This window comes from Vicia villosa, linkage group LG7 (assembly GCF_029867415.1).
Source record: "Vicia villosa cultivar HV-30 ecotype Madison, WI linkage group LG7, Vvil1.0, whole genome shotgun sequence".
In the NCBI taxonomy this organism is placed as follows: Eukaryota; Viridiplantae; Streptophyta; class Magnoliopsida; order Fabales; family Fabaceae; genus Vicia; species Vicia villosa.
Genome location: NC_081186.1, coordinates 61,901,862 through 61,916,278, shown reverse-complemented (window position 1 = coordinate 61,916,278; position 14,417 = coordinate 61,901,862). Strand labels below are relative to the sequence as shown.

At 32.5% G+C, this 14,417-nt stretch overlaps 1 long non-coding RNA gene across 1 annotated transcript; it reads right to left on the bottom strand.

Annotated features, from left to right (window-relative positions):
* Nucleotides 1-12,695: 12,695 nt before the first annotated feature.
* Nucleotides 12,696-13,304, bottom strand: LOC131617281 (uncharacterized). The gene is made up of 2 exons (XR_009288523.1): nucleotides 13,012-13,304; nucleotides 12,696-12,921 (listed from the first exon to the last, which is right to left on the bottom strand). It is a non-coding gene; the product is annotated as an uncharacterized LOC131617281 (long non-coding RNA).
* Between the last annotated feature and the right edge of the window lie 1,113 nt (nucleotides 13,305-14,417).

The following is a 14,417-nucleotide window of genomic DNA, read 5'->3' as shown; positions in this document are numbered from 1 at the left end:
GTTGTGAAGGGGAGTGTGAGATACAGAGGAAGATCCGAGCTCTCATATTTTTAGGATTCCGGATAAAGACGACATGGATGACACTGCTCATTTCTAAATCACGTATACATCAAGTAAGTGTTGATGTTCTAACTTTATATAATTGATTAGTGAATTTTTCCACTTACGTCTAAATGACCAGTTAGGTGAACTATTATTTAATCATCAGCTTCTCTCCAATGCTGAACAAATACATTTGTCAATTGATTTTCATCCTGAATCATAATCTCAATCTAACTTCTTTGCCACACCCAACAGACAATTTTTCATACTGCTCCATTGCACCATTAAAACTTTGGGTGCTATTTCCCTCAATTTCACTCTCCCATTTTCTCTTCTCCAAAAATCTTGAAGGTCATTTTCTTGGATGGAATCACACTCTTATATCCTCCCATTTTTGATCACTCTCCTCCTCGTTTTCCATCCCACACCTCAACATCCAGGCTACCCAAACCTAAAACCTTTGCCTCCCTTAACTCCTCTTTATTTAAATCTCCAAATTCCGACAAGGATTCTCCATACTTTGATCTTATTAAAAAATCCTCTAACAATCTTGTTGCTGCTTCTAACCATGGTTACATTCATATCCAAAGCATGACGAAGATTCAACAAACCATCATCACATATGGTCGGAAAATCGACCATCTCCATACCTGGATGTCTGAAAAGCGCATACCCAAGTTGTGTCCTAATCTCTCTTCTCCAAAAATTCCTAAAGCTCATTTTCAATTGCTACCTCTATCTTCTGACACCTTCTTTGATGACAAAGTCTAGTTTCCCATTTTAAACCCCATATTCTTTATAGTTGACAATAGGGGAGTAAGATTAGATTAGCATTTTCCTTATGTTAAAAAAGGACTTTTTTTGTGCTTATGTTTTGAGAAATAGTCATCAATCGAAATTCTCCAACATTTTAAGAATATTTTTCTGTTTTGCACATCTCTAGTTTTAAAAACTCGCATTGCACTGTGTTATATAATTTTTTTTGTTAAAGACATAATGAATGATTAGCCCCACATATGAACGGGGAGCGCAAAAAAAGCCTTATGCATATCCTTAGGGGGAACTGTTTTTCTCTTTAAATAAAATAGTTATTTTATAAAAGAAGAAGTTTTTCATTATCAAAAGTGAGAAAATGTTGAAACACACTTTAAATTTAAAACAATTTTGAATTGTTTTTATTCTCATTCCCCAAACGTTGTCATATGTGTTATATCAAGTCTTGTTGAAGACACCGATGAATTTGTTTATCAAGAACATCAAATCTTCTACGTAGGAACGCTAGAAAATCAGTATTGCCTAAATATTCATAAGAAAAATCAAAGTTTCCACCATATGTGGAACATTCATCTTCAACAATCATGTTGTGTAATATGATACAAGTATCCATTATACGTTAGAGTGCATCTAAGTGCCAAGATATAACTGGGTTACGTATGATTGCAAATCGCGATTGGAGATCTCCAAATACACGTTCAATATCCTTTCTTGCTCCTTCTTGATGTTGGGCAAACAATTTTCTCTTATCTCCTTGCTTTATTGGGATACTTTTCACAAATGTTCCTCATTCAAGATAAATGCCATCTGATAAATAATATCCCATGTTGTATTCAATATGATTGATTATTTAATGAACCTCAGGACCCTTATAGAATATCGTTGAAGACATTGGATTTATTCAACACATTAATATCATTATTTGAACCTGTTACCCCAAAGAATGCATGCCAAACCCTCAAGTATTGTAAAGTTATTGGTTCAAGCATAACCCTGGGTTTTCCATAATCGCTTCAAACATACTGCCCTTTCAATGCAACAGGATAATTGTTCCATTCCCAATGCATACAATCAATGCTACCTAACATACCTGGAAATCCTCGTGGCTCCCCTATATGAAGTAAGTGTTTCATACCTTGACTGTTTGGCCTTCGCAGATATTATGCTCTGAATACACTGATCACACCTCTTGTAAACTTATCAACACATTTTAGTGTTGTGGTTTCATCAATTCTTAAATAGTCATCCACACTATCAACAGACGTTCCATATGCCAACATACGAATAACATCACTGTATTTTTGTAGTGGTGAAAGACTTGATCTATCTGTTGCATCAACCCTCATTCGGAAATACTCATCATGTTGACCTAGAGCTTCCATAATACGAAGGAACACATGTTTATGCATTTGGTATCTTCGACGAAATTGCTCATTTGTGTATACTAGAGTTTTTGAAAAATAATAATTGAACAATCGATCATGTACCTCTTTACAATTCCACTATATATTCCTTCTTTGATGTCTAGGCCTTCTAGAGTTTGAGGCTTCTTCTTGATTTTGACTTTTAAAAAAAGCCTCACGAGTGTTTCATCCATACCATCATTCATATAATCCATGAACACTTTTGCGATGTGGGAAGGATTAGAAGAATCCATGAGAAAAGAAGTTTAATTTTGAATAAGATGACAACATTTTGTAGAAAGTGAAAGAGGCTGAGAATGATTGTGAGACTTACTGTGTTACTAATGATTATTTATAGGATTTGTTTGAATAACGGATAATTTGAATAACGGCTAATTTGAATAACGACTAGTTTGAATAACAATTAGTTTGAATAACTGCTAGTTTCAAAATACATAATCATATCAATTATAAGAATAAAAACTAGTTTTAAAAATCATAATCATATCAATTATAAGAATAACAACTAGTTTCAAAATATATAATCATACTAAAAATATTCAAAATACATAATCATATTAATTAAGGCCGTATTTTTTCTGAATCACGTTGCACAAGAAATCATGAGCTTATAGTTTTCTTGGATTCATATTTGATGTATCCTTTGAAAGGATTTGTAGATCATCGAGCTTCAATCTTTCCTCTTTTTTCTCAGCCTTCTCAATCTTTGCTTCAAATTTTTTCTCTCAATCTCGACTTTTTCACTCTCAATACGCGCATAGTCTTGTGCAAACACTGACATCAAATCAATTTTATTTTTGAATTAATCTTTGAATTCATCATATTTAACATTGGGAGTAGACATTTCCACCATTTTTTCTTTCTCGTTTCTTTTGGCTTCCTTTTGACCGATTGGATGATGTAACAAAGTAGGTGATGATGGATTGTATTCGATGCTCATTGGGGTCAGTTGCTTAGAAGAAAAAGAATATGCTCCATAAGCTGAATTCTTTGTTCTTTTTATAGAAGCATCTGATGAACCTGCGAGCCATTTAGGTTCATCTTTCAATAATCTCTAAGCAGACTCAAAAGTAAACTTTTCACCTACATCTTGGAAATAGATTCTATATGTAACTTGCATGATGTTATTCTCGGAGCTCTCACTTTTTGTGTGTAGATAATGCTTGTTTGTAGCATCCAACAAACTTTTGAACAGATGGATTAATTTTGTGTCATCTACCTTTTAGTGTCGTTGGTTTCCTCTCTTTGTAATTCATGTCACGTTGCTTGTTAAAAGCTTTACCAATTCTCTTCCAGAAACTATCTTCTTTTTTTATCAACCCCAACAATTGAATCTGTTGAAATGTTGAGCCATGATTGAATAAGAATTTCATCTTCTTTCGGTTGGAATATTTGTTTAGGCGTATTCACAAGCGGTGCAGATGCAACTTCTTCACCAAGGTTAGTAATTTCCAAGCTAACTTGAGTGCAAAATTGTGTAGTCTCATGTTCTTGATCATTTGAAAGCACACAACTACTACCTATTAGAACCACAAAAGGAATATTGTGGGTTAGTTGAATGAGATAAAAATTGGTTATATTGATATAGATAAGGTGATGTATGATATGAGTAATTTCCAATGGATGGATTATTTTGTGGATATTAGATAGAGAGTTTTGAAAATTTTGATTATGGTGTGTATTTGGATTAAGAGGTGGATGTCCAAAATATGGGTTGTTTTGTTTATTTAGGATACAAGGAGGACTTCCATCATTTTATATAAAATTGGACCATATGTTATTGGGGTTCATTTTCAAATGAAATGTGTAGAAAAAAAAAAGATAAAATAAATCGGTCAAATTTAGACTAGATGTGGATGAAAAATGTGATAAAAGAAATTACCTATTTATACTAATAAAAATATTACCGTTATTTTATTTCCGTTGCAATTCTTATTCCAAGATGAAATCACATTAATTAATATTAAAGTATTTTTAAATCACATAATTATTATTGTAGTTTTTTTTCCAAATATTACCATTACTTTTTTTCATTCATTGATAAAATGAATTTAATAATAAAATATGAGTCATCTTAATTGTAGGAGCGTGTGTTTGTTTATGAATGTTGCAAATTAGAGAATGTTTAAGAATCTCAAATATCCAAATGCTTCAGACACAACAACATTGGTAAGTGTGTAGGAACTTAGTAAAACTACCGATAATCATGCTCTAAGGATCTAAAACTCATCTCATGGGATCTTTGTAATCAGTGGCGAAGTAAAAAAAGCTATAAAGCCTGAGCTAAAATTTAAATACCACAAATTCATTGTATATAATATATAAATAGTCATCAAACAGAATAAAAGAGATGAAAGATAACCTTACAATAGGGTATAAAATAAAATCACGAGGCAAATGTCCTTTCCGAGACTTCTTTGCGGTGAATGTTCGAATAATATCAATATCATCAAGTGACTTGAATATCTCCCACTCAATGTAACAAACTATCAAGTCATTGAATCATACATTATTGATCTTATTGCGCAATTTAGACTTGATATAAAAATCAAACAAGAAATAAATCAAAAATATAAAATTAGCTGCATTCTTTTCTTCTTCTTTCAAAATAAGCTACAAGTGCAAAATAAGCTGCATTCTTTTCTTCTCCTCCCTCAAATCAAAAATCAAAAACCAAAAATTTCTTTTCCAACAACAAACTCACAAGCAAATAGTAGAACAATGACAACCATTAAACAATAAAAAGGAAAAGCAAGAGAATACCAGAGTTTCGCTAGAGGTTGCGAGTGGCGATTCGTGTCAGACTCAGACAGGCTGGAGCTTGGAGGCGAGTGGACAATGGGGAGAAGTAGGATAGTCAAACTCGGAGGGAGGTGGGGGCATCATCGGAGACTCGGAGGGAGAGGTGGTCGGTGGCAGTAGGTCGTGCTACTGTCGTCCAGAGTCGTGCGTGGACTTCCCTCTAGGTGTCTCTATGTTTCTTTTCTTCGTTTTATTTTCCGTCCTTCCACTCTTTTATTTTTAATTTTTGCCCTTCATTAATTTATTATTTACTTTTTTTTACTCCAAATCAAAAAATATTTGGGCCACAGCCTGGGCAATGGTCCACCTTAGTCGGTCCCTAGCTTCGCCCCTGTTTGTAATATGTGAAATTGAATCCCCTGCAGGCGGCAAAAATGCCGCAATCACATAGTCGGAACACTTTTAGCCATTGAATCTTGATCACAGTGTTTTAAAAAACATATTTATTTTTATATTATATTTTTTAAACTGCCTCTTTTAAATCAGAATTGTCCAATTTCAATCGGACAGCTACCAATGTAACACCCCAATACTATTAGGTAATTATAACAAAAATCAGAGTTATAAAATTTTATCAAACAAACGGGATGTCACACTTCACATTAAAACATACATCATAAACAACCTGCTCATTATATTTAAGTAGATACATAACACTTCACATTCGAATGAACCGATAACGTCATACTTTAGTCTTTGACATCAAACAACTTTATTTTAATTATGGAGCGGAATCACAAAATTCAAGTTTAAATAACATATTATTTTATTCAACTGAGACAACTTGAAAACATCACGATACTTATTAAAATTCAACTCAAAATTCAGCAATGTAAAACAAAGGCAACACCTAAACATTTATCGTTCATCCCCCCGAGTGCTACGTATCAGAGCGACAATACCAACTCAAACTCACGACAACTAAATCCTCATCGCAGCAAATCACCTGCACGTTACCAGTATAAAAGTAACGGTGAAACAAATAAAGGGTGAGATATCAAACCATATAAATAAAGTTATGATAAACAATATATTAGAGTCAAGAGTCATAAAAATCATCACTTCATGGTATAATTGTTACCGTTCAATTCACCTCGCTATTTCAACCAAAACGGTTTAATTCACATTCAAAGTCACACAATTTCATAGTCATAATTCAAGTCATGCATCCAGTCACGACACATCACCAATAAATCACAGCTATGCAATGTTGAATGCGACACTAACAATACATATGCATGTGGTACCCAGGGCTTCAGCCCCCATCGCCAATTGCCAGCTAATAGAGGCATCAAAACAGGCATAAGCCTTCGTCACTATTTTCCAATCCAGGTCATCATAAAAATGCAATCATATGCGACTCGATGAATGCAACATCACAAATATATTCACTACAAAATCGTCACGAGGCATACGCCTATATCACTAATATTACCAATAGTTAGAGGTAATTCATCGTCACTTTATTTCCCTCACTTCACAATATCAACTAAATAGTAACATCACATCGTCACTGGCCATATGCCTTCAACTTGTATCAACACATCACATCAACAAATTAACGACAACAACTCAATCAACAACAATAACAAATCATCAAAAAAAATACAATGACAATTAGCACTAACTATAAAACCTATGACTTTATCTTGTCATTAATTAGAGGCAATTCGACTAACTCACATCACCTGCAAATTCACATACTCACAAGGTAGTAGCATCACGATATCACGATATATCGCACAGAGAAATAGCGACATAACAGAATATTCCCCGAAATGATCCGTCCTAAAATTATATTACTGATATTATCTTTCTATTACTAGAATTACGTATGGTATTTCTCTGCTACATGTCTCCATTCATTTTAACATCTACACTGCCAAACATACCTCTCTCTTTATATTGTTATTTCACTTTTGCTATTGAGTATATATTATGTTGTTCAGAATACTATTTCCAAAACCTGTTACTGAATGTGCTATTCAAATTCTGCTTAATGATTAACCCTGCTAATTTAGATTCCTTCTAGTATGTCAAGTATTTGTAGCATGTTATACCAATTTATCCATTATATGTACTAATTTAATTTAATTTGATGCTCTCTGTAGTTGGAATTTATACCAGTTAAATGCTATACTGCTACTGAATAAAAGAGGTATTAACAAGTATTAATTATGCTACAGTGCTTAAAAAGAGTTAGTGGTATTCTACCGTACTTCCACTAAAGGGAAAAATTAGTGGCTCCCGCCCCCACTTGCTATGGCACCCACCCCCCATTCATAAGGCTTTAGGGGCGCCCATCCCTAATCCATGGGGCCCCCGTCCTATATTCATTTTCCTATTTTTTTTTTCTTTTACCTGAGTCGCACACCCTCATGGTGTGGCCCCCGCCCCATATCTTTTTTCCTTCTTCCTCATTTCTCTCCTCTGATACTAGTTCGTGCCCAGATTATTCTTCTTTCAAAAAATCGATTCCCAATTCAATTATTTCCAAAAATCATTCACTTTCCAGACTAATTAACAACACATAAATTCATTCATCACAGAGATTCATCAATTGAAATTTTCATAACAATTTCATTCACCAAAATCACAAACCAATGCAATTATTTCATATTCAACACAACAACAGTTCTTAGAAAATTTCTAGAAAAAGTACAGCACAACAAACACCCAAAATTATACCAAACAAAGAGATGAAAATTATAACCCCAAAACCCAAAAAACGGTTCATCATATTCCTATTTATAGAGCAAGAACCCAACCCTAACATTGGATTGGAGACCGCTCTAAAATTTATTCCTCCGACTCCGGTCGAATCCGAGCTTCCCCGGTCTTTGCATAATTCTTCAATTTTTCCTCTTCACGGCAAAGCTCTCATATCTCTTTTCTTCTTTTTCCTATTTCTGATACATCACCAAAAAACCTAACCTCCACCTTCTCTTATTTATTAAAATAATAATACTATTGTTATTATTCTAATTGTCTTATTGGGCCTACTAATCAACACCTCCAAATTGCTATCTATCACACAACAACTAAATCCATTTTAATTAAATAAATAGTCTAATATAATAATATTATTTCTAATATTAATTCTCTGACTCATCGACTAAATAATCTGACTTTAAACTTAACAGTTCCAATCAACATATTAATCCAATTACGCCTCTTAGAACCATACCGATAAATCCCAACTTCGACAATTTCCAATAATTAAATTCTTAATTAATTTAATTAAATAATTAATTAAATTCGAAGCGTTATAACTCTCCCCCACTTACGATATTTTCGTCCTCGAAAATCTATCCGACACAACCGTACTTAAATTCACTTCCACATCTAACCTTCCGATTCCCAAGTCGCGCTTTGCAACAATTTGATCATTATTTTCCGACATAACACTAACTCGATACGATTCAAATCCAATACACATATGCCAATCATTCCACGAATTCGCGATCTAATTTTTATCAACTTATTAAACACTCAACAATATTTCGACTTATCAACATTTAGAGTAGTAACAATAATGCACTTATCCTTGGATATACAACATCACATTATTATCTTAACCACATCTTCGACATCAAGGCTCATACACAATATTATTCTTATATCTATGCATGTCAATTATCAACAAAGTATTAACAAATCTATTCACACCGCCGTGTCATTCTTATAGTGACGTTAACATATTCACATAACCAACATAATCAACTTCGTCATTTATGGAGTATCATTCTTCATTATGTTACGGAAATCTATAACAACATCTTAAAAATGGTAACAAAATTATTATTGTGCCATATAGTATCAACTCAACATCTTAACTTCATCAAATACATACTCACTAACTACATACAACCACAATAACATACTTACTAATTCAGCAATTACTCAATAGAATTCTAGTGCTCTGGCACGACATCCTTATAACAACAATCTTCCAAATCCAACATATAAATCGAGACATATTATTCCCATGGCTCATGATATTATAATCTTTCACTCCTACCGAGTCGCGCGCGTACTGCAATTGTTCCACATCATGCTTCAGCTGCGCAACTCCGATTTTTCCAACTTAAGTCACTGTTTGATACGTTTCATTCTTTCATATCCACTTCTTCATATGTTCACACAACATGGTGAGTGATTATCATCACGGTTTAGTGTTCATAATCAAGACAAGCTTATCCAATTTATATGATTCCGTCTACTATCAACAAGAGATTAAGGGTGATCAGTTCCTCAATTTGTCAATAGATAGCCGACAACCATATTGAAGCATAAACCGCCGTTACTACATAATAGTGTCCTTTCAGAATTTGCATTCAAATTCATTAACAACGTCATAGTCCAATAATTCATTCTGAGGCTTACAACTCCCACATATACGAGATTCATTATACCAAACACAGAGATAAAAATTGTAACCCCAAAACCCCATATATGGTTCATTATGTCCCTATTTATAGAGCAAGAACCCCGCCCTTACCTTGGATTGGAGACCGCTCTAAAATTTATTCATCCGATTAAAATTTCGGTCGAATCCAAGCTTCCCCGATCTTTGCATAATTCTTCAATTTTTCCTCTTCACGTCAAAGCTCTCGTATCTCTTTTCTTCTTTTTCCTCTTTCTGATACATCGCCAAAAAACCTAACCTCCACGTTCTCTTATTTATTAAAATAATAATACTATTATTATTATTATTCTAATTGTCTTACTGGGCCTACTAGTCAACACCTCCAAATTGCTATCTATCACACAACAACTAAATCCAATTTAATTAAATAAATAGTCCAATATAGTAATATTATTTCTAATATTAATTCTCCGACTCACCGATTAAATAATCCGACTTTAAACTTAACAGTTCCAATCAACATATTAATCCAATTACGCCTCTTAGAATCATACTGATAAATTCCAACTTCGACAATTTCCAATAATTTAATCTTTAATTAATTTAATTAAATAATTATTTATATTCGGGGCGTTACAACCAACACTTGAATGTGTGAAAGCTGGGGCGCTGACTGCAGGGAATCTCAACCCGTAATATGTGGTATCTTTCATGAACAAATATTTAAAGAGATCAGCGCTCATCTACTCGTTCTTATATAAATTACGACCTCTACTCTCTTTCACAACATGGTTGTGGAATATCCAAAGGAAAAGCTTTTTTAGCAAAAATTGAACATCTTCACCACTTTCTCTTTTTTAGATCATCAACTAAATACCTAAAAATATCATTATAGAACCTCTCACTACGATACGATAAAGTCGTAATTTATCTCTGTATACACCAAAAACTAATCTATATCATTTAGAAGTGTAAGCCTAGTGAGCCTAAAAGAATACAGAGTTTAGAAATAGCCATCCCAAGAAAATATATTTCAACTTTTAGAAAATACTCTCGCATACTATGCTTTTTCATTTTTTTCATGGCAATACTCAACTATATCTCAATGTCTATTACATTAAGTTAAATATAGTGAGTTATTATTTTTTTTTATATAAAGTTAAATCTCATTAAAGAAAAAGGATTACAAAAAGAGGGGGGACCAAACCAAACCCTCACTCTAGACAAAAGAAATTCTAAAGTTAGGCCGTCCTAACTTGTTAGAAATTACGCTAGATAATATACTTTGCGGAATAGAAATGAAGGACTGGTAATCATCTACCGAAAGTCCTTCATTTGCCAACAAGTCGGCACACGAATTGGCCTCTCTATACACATGTGTAACCAAAAAAAGAATCTGTCTAGTATAGGCCTGGCAGTTATGCCATCTATTCCTAAGATACCAAGGAATAGATGCTTGGTTTTTGAAAGCCTTTACCACAAGAGAAGAGTCTGTTTCTAACCATAAATGTTGCCATTGGTGTTGTTGCGCCACTTCAATAGCTCGCATAGCTCCAGAAATTTCAGCGTAAAACGCATTATGAGGTCCTAAATTTTCAGAGAAGCCGACGATGAAATCACCTGTACTATTACGAAAGATACCACCGCAAGCTGAAGTGACGTTATTGGCCGCTCCATCAGTATTAGCCTTTACCTAATTTTCGAGCGGAGGCACCCAAAAAATTTCTTTGGTCACAAGAGGACGAGGAGGGTGAACCGGGATATCAAACAATTTCAGAATCCGGAAATTCTCCAAAGAATTCCGAAAAGTATGAGAAGTCCAAGTGCCGGCTAGCGTCACATGAGCTTTGATGTAGGTTATCGCATTTCTCCAAGATGTTGACATATTCTGAAATCTTAGCAGGTTTCTACAGTTCCAAATTGAATGAATGATATTGATAATGAGTGCCTGAACCACTATCCTGCATTGCGGACTCCAATTCTGATCGCATAACTTCCAAATATCTATTGGCTGAGAAATATAGTGAGTTATTCTTGTTGCTAGAACCATTAGAACTTTCTTTACCATGACCATGTGATATTTTTAAATCATACTCCCTTTAATTTCTTATTATTCGAAAATTTAGACTGTTAGATTTATTGAATAACTAATTTATCTGATTTATATAAAGACTAAATACATTATTAAATTATTATTTATTTAATGAACTAAAAAATTTAAAATTTTCTTAAGAAATAAGAGGAGTAAGCATTAACAAGAATGGTAGGCTTTTCAACAGAGATAATAGGAGTGTTATATTTATAACTAATCTCACCAGCCTAATAAAAAAAATTAAATATAAGAAAGTGCTTGGATGAATGATTTTATTAAAAAAAAGTAATTTTATGAAAAATTTTAAATGAGTTGATCAAAATCTTTTATTTGTATGAAAAATGGAGAAATGGCAAAAATGATGGAAATTTAGAAGTATTTTATTCGTGTTAAATTTAAGAATTTTTAAATGGCATTTAAATCTAAATATAAGAAGTTTGATATTTCTCTGTCACTTTAAATATTATGAATATCAAATTGGTTATTATTTACCTTTTAAAAATGTTAAGTTGGTCTCCACATTTTAAAAATTTTAAATTGGCTCTCAAAATTTTCAAAAAAATACAAAACATAACTTAATAACTTTTAAAATTTACAAATCGATCCTTTTATATTTTCAAAAGTTATAAATTGATCCTTGTTTTTTAGAATTTTAACTTTGGCGCAAAAAATTTTAAAATTTATAAAAATTATCCCAAAAATATAACAATGAATCATCGAAATACTTTATCAAAACAAAAAATAAATTAAAATGAATAAATTTTAATTAAATCATTTAAATTATTTAAAATTCTAAATTTCTTAAAAGTTATCAATTACTAAAAGAAAACAAATCATCTGATGTTGATAAATGATTAAGATGTAAGATAATAAAATGAAGTATGAGAGAAATAAGAATTGTAACAACATTAACATGAAAAGAAATTATGAACTATGATGTATAAAAAGAATATTTTTCAATTTAATTATTAAATATATTTTTATAGATGGTATTTTTTAATGATAAAATAATATATTAAGTGCAATATGCCTAAAGTCCAAAATTTATTAAGAAGAAAATCTAATTAATTTTGTTCTGGTTTATTTTAATTCATCAACTTAGACTACAAATTTATAACCATCACATCTATGACTTCAAAAAATTCCAATATATAGGTGTAAACACAATATTTAAATGACAATTCATGCAATCTTTTTAAGCAGAAAGGATATTACAAAGATCTATTGCTAGTGTGAGAAACCATTCTTTCCAACAAATATTTTCTTTACTCTTTTTTTATTGTAATACTCATAGAAGTAGTAACATCAATACATCATACGAACGCAAACACATTTATTATCAATACACCTCACAATTTCAGGATATAAGCACATCATTCTTGGACAGTCAGAATCTTTATCACATATCTTAAGTAATGCTATAATGAATAAAAGACAATTACAAAAATGGAAGAAAAAAGTGCATAAATTACAATAGGAAAATTGAGAAAAATGGAAAAACTACTTACCGTTAACTTCCATTGAAATAAGAAATAGAGAAAAAAAGAGTATTGTAACACAAATAAACATGAAGGTTTCAGTCATATTTTTTTCTTCTTTGTATGTAACTAATAGAATATAATTTAATCACTTTATAATGTCCCCAACACAAAATCTCCTGATTAATTAATATTTAGCTCTTAAAGAGTTATAAAAAACTTAATAATTATCAAATATAATTTAAATATATCAATTTGTTGTATTTGTCCCTTTTACATTAGTAAGTAAGAAAGTCATGTAAGAAATCAACATTTTGTACACACATTTTATTATTTTAACCTTTGATGATAAAATAGGGTGAATTTACTCAAACACAAAAAAAAAAAAAAAATTGAACGTATTGGAGATCAAATTTAACCTCCGAATAGTGTGTGCCTTGATTGTTTCCTGGGAGCCAAAGGCTACAAGAAAGAATAATATACAAAAGTTTGATTTACAAAATGTAATTGCTGTGAATAATTATAAAATATAATATAATTTTAAAATTTTATGTATTGGGTTTGCGAGGGCAACTGAGGTTAATTATTATGATATGTAAAAGGTGAGTTCATCTCCCAATTACCCTATTGAGGTAATTATAGATACGGTTATTTGATCCAGGAGTTATTGAGGAGACCGATTCTGATGTCGATAATCCAACCATGTCTCATTGGCTTTGACCTAGTAATGAGAGTGAATGAGACGAGTCGTTCTCAACAATAGGAGATGTGCTTAACCTATGAGACTTGGAACCTTTTAGTTATTCCTGTGATATGTTGCTTGACATGTTCTTTCTTGAGTCACGACAAATAGGCATTGGACTGAGATGGATCATACCTCGCCACCTAACATCACCCTTCGGTTCTAGTACCCTATACATTGATTTCAAATAGAAGAGATGATGAGCTAGGTTATTTGGACATGACTGAAGTTATTCCAGTGCATGAGGCCTGTAAGGGTGATTTGATTAAGATAGGACATTCCAGGGCATAATTCTCCAAGCATGAAACATGTAAGGGTGATGACATTAAGTTAGGCCATTACATTCACAAAGTCCCTCAAGCACGTGGCCTTGCCCATGTTATCAAGGTGGGACATTTCAGTCCACATTACTCCAAACTCGAGGTATGTAAGGGCAGTATAATTATGGTATAACATTCTAGTCTAATGTCCCATAAGCACGAGACATGAAAGGGTGATGTGTAACGCCCGGAAAAAAAATAAGTATATGCTTAATTTGGACGTTTGTGACGTTTATTGGAATTTTACCGTTTTTGGAGTCGTTTCAGTCGGTATTAGTTCGGGATGGCGGACTAATATTTAATTGAAGGTTTTCATATTTTTGGTACTAGAAATATTAGTAAGGTAATATTCCGCGTTTTGGGGCGTTTGAACG